Source organism: Phyllostomus hastatus, unplaced genomic scaffold (assembly GCF_019186645.2).
Source record: "Phyllostomus hastatus isolate PE091 unplaced genomic scaffold, TTU_PhHast_1.1 phas_scaffold_345, whole genome shotgun sequence".
Lineage (NCBI taxonomy): Eukaryota > Metazoa > Chordata > Mammalia > Chiroptera > Phyllostomidae > Phyllostomus > Phyllostomus hastatus.
Genome location: NW_025334024.1, coordinates 18,854,309 through 18,868,900, shown reverse-complemented (window position 1 = coordinate 18,868,900; position 14,592 = coordinate 18,854,309). Strand labels below are relative to the sequence as shown.

At 55.6% G+C, this 14,592-nt stretch overlaps 1 long non-coding RNA gene across 1 annotated transcript in view; it reads right to left on the bottom strand.

The window, feature by feature from the left end:
* Nucleotides 1-14,592, bottom strand: part of LOC123806152 — a 169,253-nt gene that overhangs the window by 29,886 nt on the left and 124,775 nt on the right. Inside the window, exon 4 of the long non-coding RNA XR_006783429.1 lies at nucleotides 7,984-8,053. This is a non-coding gene — a long non-coding RNA (uncharacterized LOC123806152). The remainder of the gene's footprint in view (nucleotides 1-7,983; nucleotides 8,054-14,592) is intronic.

Here is a 14,592-nt window from a genome sequence, read left to right as displayed (position 1 = left end):
GACATGAGGGGATGACTTGCGTCAGCAGCGGGGATGAAGGAGCAGGATGAATCCATCGAGCTGTGTGAGCACCTAGGCGGCAATTATTTCCGATGCCTCGATTCTTAAAATGCCTTTCTTGGCAACATTAATTTACCTAGGTGATATTGAAGCCTCTTTAAAAAAAAAAATAGAGCTGCCAGCAAGGAATTTCAGATGAGGGCGGTGCTTAAATGCAATGAGGACGTGTCACCCCACTCGGTGTGTGCCTCATTCGTAACACGGGCCCCTGCAGAGGGGACGTTCCACAGGCTGCAGAGACCCGCCTCTCCGTCCCGCGGTGTTTTATAACGTCCTCAACCCCAATGAGGCGCCTGGAAGGACGAGCGGTGGTTTTCAGCTGGAAAATCAGTGTCCGGTCCTTTCGGCTGGAAGCTGACATCTCATTCTTTAAGGGCGGCGTGCCATCACCGAGATGCACCGAAAGGTGAAAATTCAAGCACGCTCTTGAACATTCCGAGTGGCACGTGAACTGGAAAGGAGCTCTCGGCGGGTGTAACAGCCCTTCTGCCTGGAAATGCGGGCGAAGGGCACACACTCGGAGGAAACAGAACAATAGGTGTTGGGTAAATGGATACGCTCTCAGGGAGATCGGAGCAGATGGGGTTTTGTTCAGCGTCGGAACGGCGCGGGCCTGCACGTCCCCGACCAGGCGAGCTGGGCCAAAGCCTGGAGCCATGCGTGGATGGGGCTGGGTTGTGTTAGGAGTTTCCTTTCAAAACAGCCAAAGCCCCGCACAACACATGCATTAGAGGGACACTCTGATTTTCAACAAGTGCCCTTTATTTATCATTGCCATCCTCCTCCTTCTTGGCTCTGTATGGGAACGCATGCAGTCGCCCACCTTGGGCGCTCAGAGCTTTCCTCACACAGCCCCTCCAAAGGAGGGGGCTTCACAATCTGCCCCTCGAGGGAAGGCCGCCAGGCCCCACAGCTGGAGAGGGTAGCGCCTCAGTAAATCCAGGTTCCCCCTGAAACCAGATGAAGCCTCTCTCCGCTGCAGTCCAGAGAGAGGGCAAACGCTCTGCTCAGGTTCACTAGTCCCGGGAAGGGGGAGGAATTCGAACCGAGAACCTCGTTTTTCTGGCTGAGTTCAGACTGTGGCCTTTCAGTGTGCTCAGAATAGCTTCCTCTGTCCAACCTCCTGACCGACTTTAGACTGTTAGTCAACTTTCTTTCGACAGCTGGAGTCAATGGCATTTCTGCTTTCTGTTTGAAAGGGAAATTGATAACCTTTACAATCCTTCTTTTAGAGAAAAGATAATACCCTTTTCTCTATTCCTGCTGCGATCCCCGGGGTCCTGCCCGCCTCTGAGCTGGCTCCCTGGCTGCGTGCACCTTACGCTTTGTTAGCAGCCGCTCTCGGAGGTCAGGGTGAGGAATGGTCATCCAGCTACCCAGTGGGACTGCGGACTCAGACCCGAAAGCTCTCCAGAGAGCCGGCCGGCACAGGCCATGTTTTCAATGGCCAGGGGTGAAAGAGGTAAGAGTCACTTCCCCCCGTGTGACACGTATGTGACATTGCTGGGGGAGAGGGCGAAGGAGAGAGGGAGAGAGGCATAGAGAGAGAGGCTGGTTGAAGACCGAGGTTGACCGACTGCCAGGAGCTGGGGCACAGCAGCTTAGGCTCTTTCAGCACGAGTTTAAATTTGGGCAGCGTCTCGATTTCCAAACAGGCTTACAGAATCTCCGTTTTTCTCATCCGTTTTCCCAAGCTCCCCGGTGCACCCAGCGTTCCCACAACTGTTCCTCCGCAGACCAGCAGCACTGGGAGAAAAAGGTGCCAGAAGAGACAAATTGGGAGGCGACACATTTTCTGCCAACAGCAATGTGTCAGAGGCATGGTTCGGCCCCAGCCCTTGGAGGAGGCTTCCCCAAGCAAGGCGTGGCTGGAGTTTTCCTTCCCGCCTGCCTGCCACAAGCGGGGGAAATGTGAAAACCCAGCACGATCTCGGGCACTCTTCACGGACCAGGAAGACCCAGCCGGAGCTCCCCGAGTCAGCCCTGCAGGTGGGTGAGCCGTCGGAACCCAGCGGCCCGGAGCTTTGACGCCCTCTCCCCATTTCGCTGTCAGGTCGCTTGGTCTGTTCCCACTGACACCATGGCCGCAGACTCTGGGCCGCACTCTCCTGCTTCCCACCCAAGACCTCAGCGTCTACACCCATCTCTTGCCTTGTGCCCTTAGCACGATTAAAAGAGAAGATTTGAAAATAAACTCAGGACCCAGAGGGAGACAGAACTGAAAATAAACTCAGTGAATGTAAAGGCCATGAAGAGGGGCATGGTTTTTTTTTTAAATCTACTTTTAAACCTGCATGTTTATCTATCGTAAAACTCCTTTAAGCAATGAGACTCACTCACATTCTGAACACAAAGACCTCAGAGCAAGCTCCAACCTGAAGCTCATAGGTTAAACCCTGGGTGCGCGGGAGCCACATGGCGTGGAATGCTGGCCAGCCACAGAAAGGAAGAAAGCTCTGACACAGGCTACGGAACGGATGAGCCTTGAGGGCGCTGTGCTGAGCGAAACAAGCCCTTCAGACAAGCCAAGTACCGTATGCCTCCACTGACAGGAGGCTCACAGCACAGTCAGATTTGCAGGCGCAGAGAGGAAGCCGAGTGGTGGTCACCAGGAGCTGGGGGCGAGGGGAAAATCGGAGGCTGCTGCTTACTGGGGACAGAGCTGCAGTTTTGCAAGGTGGAGACAGTACTGGGGACAGGCAGTGGTGACTTCATCCCACTGAACTTCACACTCGAAGGGGTTAAGAGAGCAACTTTTGTGTGATGCGTCATTTACCACAGTGACACATAAAAGCAGCTTTAAAACCAGGGTTACAACTGACACTGTACCCAGTGAAGAAAGCTGCGGGCTCCCTCCCTGACCAGGAGCAGCACCAGGACGCCCTCCCATCGCTGTCATTCGGGTTGGTGCCGGAAGTTCCAGCCTGAGCCATTAGGTAAGGACCGGCACCCGAACTGGAAAGGAAGGGAGGAGTAAAACTGTCCCTCTTTGCAGATGACATGATATTATGTATGGAAAACTCTAAAAAATAAACCACTAAAAATACCGGTTAAACGAATAAACAAATTTGGTAAAGGTGCAGAACACAAAATGAACACAAAATTTTGTTGCATTTCTATATACTAATAAACTGTCAGAAAGAAAAATTGAGAAAACTATCTCATTTACAATTACATAAAAATTATAAAATATGTACGAATCAATTTAATTCAGGAGGTGAGTGACCTGTACACTGAAAGCTATAAGGCACTGATGAAAAAAAATTAAAGACACAACTACTGTAAATGAAAAGGTATTCTATGCTCATGAACTAAAAGACTTAATATTGTTAAAAATGCCCATACTACCCAAATTGGTCTATAGAGCCAATGTAATCTCTATCAAAAGTCTAATGGCATTTCCACACAAATAGAATAAATAATTCTAAAACCTGCATGGGACCACAAAAGACTCCAAAAGCCAAAGGAAGGAAGGAATAGAAGGAAGTAAGATATAAAAAGCTGGAGGCATCCTGCACCCTGATTTGCAACTAACTATATTACAAAGCTATAGTACTCACATCGGTATGGCACTGGCATAAATACACACACAGAGATCAAAGGAACAGCGTAGAAAGCCCAGAAACAAGCTCATGCACAAATGGTTATTAGTTCACAACAAAGCAGCCAAGAATATACAATGGGGAGCAGGACAGTCCCGTTGATAAATGGTGCTGGGAGAACTAGACAGCCACATGCAAAAGAATTAAATAGAACATTCGCCACAAAAAACTAACTCAAAATGGTTGAAATACTTGAACTTTAGACCCGAAACCATAAAACTCCTAGAAGAAAGTAGATGGCATGCTTGCTGACATTGGCATTGGAGGACTTTTTGGATTTGGCACCAAAATCAAAGGCAACAAAAGCAAAAACAAACAAGTCAAACTACGTCAGACTGAAAAGCTTCTGCACGGCAAATGAAACCATCAACACAACGAAAAGACAACCTACCAAATAAAACATTTGCAAATCATACATCTGATAAGGGTTTAATATCCAAAATGTTAAAGAAATAAAAATCTGATTAAAAATAGTGGGTAGGAATAGACATTTTTCCAAGGACAACAAACAGATGGCCCGTGGACACGTGGAATGGTCCTCAAACCCACTGATAATCAGGGAAACGCAAATGAGAGCCACAGTGAGATGCTGCCTCACTCACGTCACGGCAGCCGCTACAAAAAGACAAGAAATGAGCGTTGGCAAGGAGGAGGAGAAAAGGGAACCCTCGTGTGCTTTTGGTGGGACTGCAAATGTGTACAGCCACTATGAAAACCAGTGTGATGTTTCCCCCAAAACTAAAAATAGAACTATCATATAACCCAGTAATTTACTTCTGGGTATTTATTCGAGGGGAACAAAGACACCAACTTTAAAAAATATGTACACCCCATGTTCGTAAAAAAAAAATGCAAACCACGGATACACAGGACAGAGGAGGGGCGTGGAAGCAGGGGAAGGGGCAAAGCGGGTCGAAAGGCACAAACCTGCAGAGATAAAGTAAGCCATGCGTTACAACGTACAGGACAGCGGCTGCGGTTAGTGTGACAGTGTTACGTATCTGCAAGTTGCTTAGAGAATAGATCTTACAAGTGCTTATCACAAGAAAAACTTTTTGTGACGGTGTGGTGATGGATTTTAACTAGACTTAGCGTGGAGACCACTCAGCAATATATATATGAATGTCAAAGCATGATATTGTACGCTTATCACTAGCATAATGTTGTAATGTCGATGATATCTCCATGTTTTAAAGAGGGTGCATTTCAAAAATGATGTGCCTTTCTGACCCGGTTGCACTGCTGTCATTGACCTTGGAATCTTTAGAGGTCACCCACGGGGCTTATAAATGGACAGGTATCTTCTTGACCTCGTTGGAGACAAATGAGACTCTATATTCAACTGGCTTTGCTTTTTCGGTCAGTGACCTTTACTTAAGGTTCAAATGCAGCAAGCTTCCTCATCCCAAGCATTAGCCGCATGTACACGAAGCGCTGGGCGCCCCTCCGGGCGAGAGGGAAGCAGCACCAGGGCCCCAGGCACGACAGCATCAAGGGCACAGCGCCCGCAGATGAGCAGCTGGAGGCAGGGGGATCTCAGCTCCTTCCCGCTAATTAGCTCCTCCATTGATTCTCCTAGCCATTCAATAAATAATATTTTGCTCACCCACCCTTTTCAAAACGAAGGACAGATGCACAACGGATCGACAATAGATTCAGCCGACATTTATTAAGCTCCACTACAATAGACTAGGAATTGGGCAAAATAAAGCTGTATGGCCATGAGTTTCTAATTTAATTCTGCTTCTTATCAAAACTGAATCAAAAGGCCATTGTTTTGCCTACATCCGCAACAACTCAGTTAATTCCTGTATCAGCTCACCTTCCTGAAGCGGCCGCCCTGACGGTCCTTAAGCCTGGCTCACCGAAAGCGCCAGGCTGCCCGCCCCTGCAGCCGCACACGGATGTGGAGGCCCCCGTGGAGCCCAGGGAGAAGAGGTGCCGGGGTCGGGGCGTGTAGGCGGATGGTGGGCGAAGCCACGAGGGGCCCGGAGATTGCCCGAGCAGAAGCCAGGTAGTGAGAGAAGAGGAAGGAGGAAGAAACCCCGGAGACCATCCACACCCCAGGGGTGCAGAGAGAAGTGGAGGGGCCCCGGGAGAAGATGTCACCAAATGCAAAGCAGAAAGGGGCTCAGAGCAGGAAGTGATGTCCACAGCCGCTGGGGTGGTCAAGGGGGAAGAAAAGTGGTATCATTAGGTCGTGACCCTCAGCACGTCCCCTGGTCTTTTCAGAAAAGCGTTTCTGGAGAGTTGGGGCGGTGACAGTGAGAGCGACACACGACCAGAATGGGGCACGAGGGGGCAAATCCACGCAGACGGTTCTGTTACGAAGGCTGATCAGGACATGAGGGGCCTAGGAGGGCGGCCTCCCAGGGCAGTGGGGGGCCCAGGGCTCGGGGGTCGCAGTGGTGGTGTCTGTTGCTGTTGGATGTGGGCTGGCTTTGAGCACTTTTGTGGACTGTGGTGGGAGTGACTCAGAGAGAGAGAGGGACTGAAATGGAGACCGAAGACTCGGTGGAGGACAGAAATGTGGTCAGAGGAGGGAAGGTCCTGGGTCGTGACCCAGGGGAGCCAGACCAGGTGGAGGGTGTGCCCTCGAGGGGAGGGGAGGCCTCTCACAAAGGAAAGGCAGGCCTGGCTCCGCGCTCCCACTTCCCCAGAGCCCTCCACCCAGACCCCAGCTACTGCCAGTGCCCTCCTTACCGTGGCTGGGCCCCATGCAGAGTGGGCGGGCACAGAGCAACTGTCTGCAGCCTCCAAGGACAGAGAGACGACAGACATCCCCGTGCATCAGCAATGGAGCCTGCCCGGGAGCCTGAGAGTGGCGCCAGCTCCCCTCGGCCGAGGGCAGCCCGAGGTATCAGGGCCCGTGATGTCTGCCCCTCTCAGATTCTCCTTCCTTGCGTCTTTCCTGCCCACCTAACCCCCGGCCTCACAGTTTGTGTGCATTTCTCCTCCGGAGGACAGACACTGGGTCACTCCGCAATGCTCTGGGAAACCCAGAACCCCTTCTGTAAAGCCAGGCCAAGCCCTTGTTCTTTGCGGCAGGAAACCTGAGCAGCGCTAGGCCAGGCGGTGGGAAGGGCTGGCTCACCCTCCTCATCCCTCTCTGTCCCCATCCCTGAGGGGACACTCTCCCTGAAGCACCAGTCAGGCCCCAGTCCAGTCCATGGGCTGGGCGTCTATAAAGAAACCAGCAGCCGCCTGCTCTGCAGGGGATGAGAATTCCAACCCTCAGCAGAACGATGTGGGGTGGGTGACACCGGCTGCTGCCATCACCCCTTCCCCCCTCCCCACAGCCGGGGCTGGTGGACCCAGCTGGCCTCTCAGAGGGCTGACTTCCCTACTGGTCCACCCTCAGCCCAGAACTTCGCTACCTGCAGGGGCGCCCTGACCCGGGCCTCCTCCTGAGGACTCAGCTCCTGCCTCATTCCAAAGGCAGCCCCACCCTGCGCCCCAGACCAAGTCCCAGGACAGCTGCCCACCCAGAGAGAGAACTCCGGAGTCCCCTCTGGGGGAAATGCACTCGCTCCTGCACACCAGCCTCGTTCTCGAGTCCCTGCTCAACTCCCTCAGTTCCCCAGACCACATCACAGAGGTCACCTGGCACACTTGCCGGCAACCTGCCACCTACTGGACACCATGGACAAGACCTCCCAATGCCTGTTGCTCCCCTGAGTGCCACCACAAAGTTCCCACTGGCCCAGCTTTCCTATTCCACGCTGGCCTCAGCCTCCTCCTTTATACAAGGGGCACAAAGACAGCACCCACGTTCCAGGGGGGTGCTGCGGCTTTGGTGACACAGAGGGGCAGAGGAGCCACAGACCCCCGGCCCACTGTCAGTGTGGGCCTGCGGCTCCCGCTTCAATCACAGCGGAATACACAGCACCCCGTCAGGCGCCGCCCTGCTGGAAACAGGCAGATGAGAGAGGCTCTGAGCCCCGACAGACCTCAATTTGAATCTGCACTCCGGGGCTCACTCTCTGTGTGACTTGGAACACAGTCATTAGCCCCCTGGAGCCTCCGCACCCTCCTCTAGAAAGCCTTCCGGGAGGCCGAGAGATAATGAGATGAGAAGAGGAGGAACGCACCTCTATTCAGACGCGGTGAGTGGAAGTCTGCAGGCGCTCCTGGCCGAGTCCTCGCTCCCGAACAAGTGAACAAGCGGGCAGGGCTGCCCGGCTTCGACGCAGACCTCCTCCGGACCTCCCCGGGGGCTCACCCTGGGGGAGCGCCGGGTCCTGTCCCCGAAGGGAACCTCCATAACGCGGCACCCCCTGCAGGCCTGGGAATGTGCGATGCAGTCAACCACTGCCCTTACCTGTTTGCAGAATCCACGAGCGGCTTGCGTCCGAGGAGCCTGCAGGTGTCCTTCCAAATTAAACGGGAACCTGGGGAGAGAATGACTTTGTGAGGATGCGGGCTCAGGAACAGCCCTCCTGGTTGGCGACAGTGGTTATTCACAACTGTGTGTTTCTGCTTCTCGGCTGCTGCCTGCATCCCGCCAGAGGACGACCAGGAGGAGCAGGAACAGGGGCCTCTGCCAGCACCCCCTGGCCAGCTCCTGCCCATGGACCTCCCAGGAGGGCCAGGCAGGCTGCAGGGAGCGGCAGGAGAGCCGAAGGCCAGGGCCTGATTCCCAGCTGGCCGGTTTGGGCCCCTGGGAAAGCAACTTGGCCTCTCTGAGCCTCAGCTGCCTCGTCTGTGCAATGGGCATTATAACAGGGCCCGAGGACACGATGCACCCTGTGAGGGGCGTGGTCAGACATTCTGTGTGTGCACTGCAATCAGCTCAAGTGTAACGAGCAGGGCCTGAGTTCTGGGGTGTTCTGTAATGGAAAGGAAGGGAAAGCCAAGGCCACATAAAGCACCTACTACGTGCTACTATTGCAGAAACGTTTGTGTTTCATCCTCAAAACAAGCCGAGGGAGTAGGCACGTGATTCCCATTCTAAGGGGGATGGCTGGAAGCCTCAGAGGGGTTAAGCGACGGGTTGGAATCTGCATCAATGGTGGAGGATGAGCCCCTGTGCCTGCCGCCTAGCAACCTGTAGCCGCAGGAGGCCCGGGGGCTGTGGAGGGGGTGGGGCAGTGAGGAGTTCACAGCAGGCTGGGTCACCACCTGGACAACGTTCAGAGGGGGGGACAGGACATGAGAAAATGGGCTGACTCTCGGAGCAGGAGGACATCCCCTGGGGACACACACTGAAACTCCCTGAGCAGGCAAGCAGGGTGCTGCCTGGGGCTGGCACCCCATCCCCAGAGCACAGGGGCTTCCTCTGACCCGTCATGGCCAGACCGGGGGAGGGAAAGGCGCCCAGAGGTAAGGTCAGTGCGGCCAGGTCTTCCACGGCCACCTGGATCAAAGGAGCTGACCCTGCAACCAAGATCGCCACGAGAGTCACGCCCTGTCACCAGCCTTTCCTACATGTGTCCCCAAGCCTGGACCACTCTAGCCTGCCTTCGGCCTGGCCAGCTCCTACCTGCACTTTGGGTCTCTCTGTAAAACCCACTCCCTCGAGGAGCCCTCCTGGAGTCTCCCAGGTGGGTGATTTCCACCAGCCTGTGCTGCCCTGGGGTCCGGCGTCCTGCCTCCTGCCTGCGCTGGAGCTCGGCCCCACCCCTGCACACTGTCTCCTTGACTGCCCTCCGCCCAGACTGTCAGCTCCAAGAGGGCAAGGACTGCCTGCTTCTCTCCCCTGATGCAGACAGCTCTAAATCCTGCCACACAGAGTCGTGTGCATTAACATCATGACCAATGACTTCATCACAAAGCAAGCGACACAGGTGAGATTCTGAGCACGCAACACAGTGACGCACACGCGGGCAAGGGGTCACTGACGGGGGCTAGCGACAATCTTCCCAGTGCAGCAGGCTCGGGGCTGTTCACGGAAATGCCCCCCACCCCGAGGTGGGCCATGCATGTGTTCACTCATTCAGCATGCATTGTAGGTGGCAGGTCACACTGCACACGGAGGATCCAACAGTTGGAAGACCACGACAAGGCTAGGCATGTAAAGGCATGTACCACAGTGCATGGCAGACAGGGCTGGGCTGGAGGTAGAGGCAGGGGTGGAGAGTCCTAGCTGGGACCCGCAGGAAAGGCTCACCTGGTATAAAAGGAGAGGAAAACACGACCCCCTGAGCAGCAGGGAATCACGACAGACCCACTGGTGGCGTTCAAAGCAGCTCCGTCCAGAATTTTGGAGTGTTGGGATACTTTACAAAGTCCCCAGGGACACTGGCATGCTGACCACAGAGAGGGTGCGCTGGGGACGGACTCAGCGCTGGCCCCACTTCCTTCCTGGGCGGCCGGGCTGGGCGGCCCAGGGGCCTCTGCCTTACGTTTAAGTCCCGCGTCCTCGTGAGGGTGGGTACCTCGAACGGTTGCAGAGACAGGCCGGGCTGCAGCTCTCAGCTTCCAGACGTGGTTGAAACCGTGACAAAGAGAGACCTCGATTAAGGGAGGAGCTGCTTTTGGGGACCTTTGCAGGCTGGGACGGTCTTCATCAAACCACTCTCCCTGCCGAAATGCCCTTCCTCCTTACTCAGGTATGATCAGAAAAATGGCCAGGCTTTGAGCTAAAAATACCAGTGCTTTATGTCCCTCCACGGGGGGAAAGGAAGACAAGGGAATCTATGAAAGTAACGAGGAATTTCATCCTTCAGTGGACTTCAGAATGGATATTTTAGACCCAGCCATCCATAAACAGTGGGTAATCTCACACTCCTGTCGTGCAGGATGAATTTCCGCGGGACGAGCCACGGATCTGCATCAGGCTGGCGAGTGGCCTCTGAGAGCATTTAAAACCCCAAGTGGACGGCTAGTCTCCTCTGTGCCTGGGCAGCCAGACGGCCCAGTTGAGAGCCAAGAGGCCAGTGTGCTGGACAGTGAGCGCGCAGGAGAGCTCAGGCCCTGAGATCAGGCAGCTCTGAGTCAGCTGGGGCCTGGGGAGCCTTGAGCCCAAATCCTGCCCCAGTCAGGCCCCGCCTGTGACCCACCTTGGGTCCCGGAGCCTGCAGGAGTTGAAAGGTGCCAGGTGATCTGGCCCACGCCCAGCCCACACAGGATCGCCCACCACGCCCCGTCCATTCCCACCGCTACTCTAGCCAGAACTGCCCCTCGGTCTGTCCCTCTCCCCGTCCGTCCTCTGCCCGCCCGGGCTCCTGTACATGCCCCCCTGCCCCCCTCCCCCCCGGCCTGGATCAGCCCTCCGCCAGGCTTTCGGCTGCCAGCCTAAACATCACGCCTTCCAGAAGTCTCCCTGCCCACCCCATCACCACAGGATGGAGCAGCTGCTGCTTCTGCTGGGACTTGTGGATTCCAGGCAGTAGACGCCACGCCCGTCACTGTCAGTGCCACCTCCCTCTGCAGCCCCAGCCCCAGCCGCCCAGGCTGGCCCCGCTCCTGCTGCACTGACCGAGCTGCGCACACACAAACACACCCCTTCACACTGCTGAGTCCCTCTTCCCCCAGCCGCCAGGGCCCATCCGAGCCACCCTCCCTGCAGGTTCCCCACGGACTTGCCTGCCTTCGTCAAACTGAACTAGACACTCAGAACCTCCTCCTCATCCTCCTAGGACCCGCTCACGTGGCACCTCCTCTCTGAAGCCTCCCTGAGCAGAACCTGCAGAACCGCCCCCTCACACGATGCCCCTTGGCCCTGGTGCCGCCCCCCAACCAAACCGCTCGGCCTCCCAGCAGCAGTGTGTCCACAGGCTTGTCCCAGATGGAGAGCAAGCATCCATCTCAGCTGCGCCCGGAGTGCAGGGGCCAAGCCACCTTCAAGGTCCCTGGTGTCTGCATACTCCTGACACACTGGAATGCACCTCCCTCCAAAACTGGGGACAGGACAGGTGAGATAAAGGGGCTTCCTGCCCCTGTTTTCATGAGCTAGTAACCTGGTCGCAAGAGGCAGGGGCTAGTCCACTGCTTGGGGGCACAGGTCTGCACCACCAAAGAGCCAGGCGAATTCTGCCACCTCAGATGTGGGAAAAGACGGTTCAGTGTGTTTGATAAAAGTCGGTGTCACGGAGGACGCGCAGTGTATCGACCCAGCCCTGCGCCAAGTGGTTTACATTCCTCGTCACCTTTGACCCTCACACCGGTGAGGCGCTCCCCTCAGCTACCCGCATCGTGCCGGCTGGAAAACCAGGACAGTGTTTAAGTCTCCGCCTGGACAGTCACACAGATACCAAGGGGTTGAGCTGCCCTTCAGGTTTAAGCTCCAGTGGCCTGGGTCCAGAGCCAGAGCTCAGAACTGTCACGCTGCTCCCAAATTTCTGCATTTGGGCTTTTCGGCACCTCTTTGGACTCAGGCGGGTGTGGGGAGAGGCTGCAGAGCTAACGCACGCTCAGGCCTCCGTGTCAGCGGCAGGCTTGCTCACAACAGGTCTTTCTTACCCCGCCTCCCCTGACTCGAGAGGCTGAGAGAGTGGAGTATTGCGTTTCCAAGGGTGTCTTTCATCAGAAAACTATATTCTTTTGATCACCCTCCATCTCCCCAAAGTTGCAAAGGCGGAAGATCAAGTTGCCAACCGGAATCTCATTCATCACGGAGATAACCATCGGCAAGGCCCCCGCCCCTTCTGCCGCCTTCAAAGAGCACATGTCAGCTGGTGGCAGCTGGCGCTAGGACCAGGAGACCTGGGCCAGGGACTGCGGGGGCTCAGGGTTAAACCCAAGCTCAGCCCCTACCCGTGGGCAAGTCACTCCTCTCATAGGTGTCATTTCTGCATCTGCACCATCCACACAGCAAGTTGGGGCCTCTGCACACTGTTAAATGACGGAATAAATAAACTGGTAACTTCATAAAATACAGTGTATCCCAGCCATCTTCCTGCTGTGAGATACTGAGGCTCTCAAGCATTTTTCTAAAGAACAGTGCAGTTCGGTTCTTGTCCAAGCAATGCTCCGGCCACCTGAGGCAGGACCAGTATCCGGTCCTGAGCTGAGGAGGTGAGTCAAAGCAGGGAGGCTTGAAGCCAGACCCTCGTACCATGCGAGGTCTGGGGACATCTGACCTCCCCGCTTCCATTCACAGTGCAACCCAGCGGCCCGCCCACAGACTGCCGGCGCAGGGCGTGGCCTCCCGGCCCTGGGGGCCCCAGCGGGCCACTCTCCGTCTCTCGGCTCCAAACTCTCTGTGAATGACAGATCTGCTCCCTGACACTGTGCATGACAAAGTGACCCGGTACAGAGTCCTATTAAGATAAATCACATTTAAGTTTAGGAAATTATACGTTTGAATCCTGTGATTTAATATCACTGTGACACGGGAGAGGAAGGAGAGAGAACTCAATTAGAGTCTAATTAGACCAGGCGACTCACGGGGCCTGCATGGGCTTCCGGCCTCTGTGAGGGGAGTTAGGCCGAGCATCCCATAACCCCAGCCCCCGTGCCTCAGTTTCCCCACTTGTAAAATGGGGAATAGAAGAGCGGCCTTGAATAAGACAGAGAAGGAAGAGAGGGCTCTGAGGAAAGGCCCTGAAGCCCCCAGTCTGGCACCCACCAGCACCCACTCTGGGCCGGGACCCCGTCAGCATCTGCTGGGGTCCCGGACAGATGCAACGGGGCCTATGGACTCTGCACCACAAGCTGTGGAACCTGTGTGCGGACCCCGTTTGCCGGGCAGCTGTCCCCCTGAGCTTTCAGAGCCCAACACACCACGGGCCGCCATGACCCTCAATCCTTCCTTCAGCCTCAAAGAGCCTAAAATCTCCCCCCTTCCAATGCAGGCCACTCCGTCACTGCTGCGGCCCATCTGACTGATGGCCACCATCCTACCTCCTCACTCCTCAATGTCCTGCCATTGTGGCAGGAAAAGAAAACTCCAAAAGTTTCTTATGCTCTGTAACTGTAACACTTGCAAAGTTTCACACAGGACTGTAGAAGCTGACAAGTCGTAACCAAAGCAACGGCCAGTTACTCAAGGTCGTATGCACACTCCCATGATAAGCTCCTGTGCTCTGTAGCTTCTGCAAATTCCTCCTGAGTTTTCTCTTTGTCTCCCATATAAGGTAGCTGGACCTAACTTCCGCATTCGGCTTCTGTAACCTTGCTTCGCCACGTAGGTAGGAAGCCCGAGACTATTTAAACCCCGGGAGAGTGAGGATCAGTGCTCAGAGGATTTGGATGTTAGCCACCCCCTCTGGGCCCCCGGGGTAATAAAGTTTGTGCTTCATTATCTCCCCGCGTGTGGGTGGATTTTCCACAACACCATCACCCCCACCCGCACCCCCGACACTGTCCTGTCCAGGGTCAGCGGTGGTCCCTCCTTCTAGGAGGCACCTCCTTCAGTCCATGTCCCCCTGGGCATCTCCCCAGCATTAGCCACTCTTTGCCACTCACTCCACTGAATCCTTGTCCCCTTCTGGTACCTGCCACCCCAGATGGTGTCATTCCAGAACCATCGGCAGGCCAGCCAGCACATCTTTCTCCTGGGGTCAGTCCTCTTCCTCCACTGAGGGGGTCCCCACCCCACCCCCTCTCCCCAGCCAGCCCCGCCAGCCCCTCCTGCTGAGGACACGCAGCGGCCATGCCCTGCCCGCCTCAGCTCCCCTTTGAAGATTCAGACCCACCTATCCAGCTCCCTCCCTCCCGACGACACGCTCGTCACCTCCACACCCGTCCCAGGCAGCTACCAACTCAGCTGCCAGGAGCAGAGCACTCCTTCTAAACCCATCTTTTCGTTCCCGACAGTCTCTTAGACGCCGAAGTCTGGGGCTGGCGAGCGTTCCCACCGTGCGGAGGTCTTTGCGGGGAGGAACAGTCCACCGGGGGACCCTGCTTGGAGGAGGCTCTGCAGTGGCGTGGCGTGGGCGTGGGCATCCCAGGATGGGAGTGGAAACAGTAGGTGAGACGGGCTGCGTGGGGGCTGAGCGGGATGGGGGAGGGTGAGGGCCTCGAGGAAGGAGGTGTGGGCGGGGCT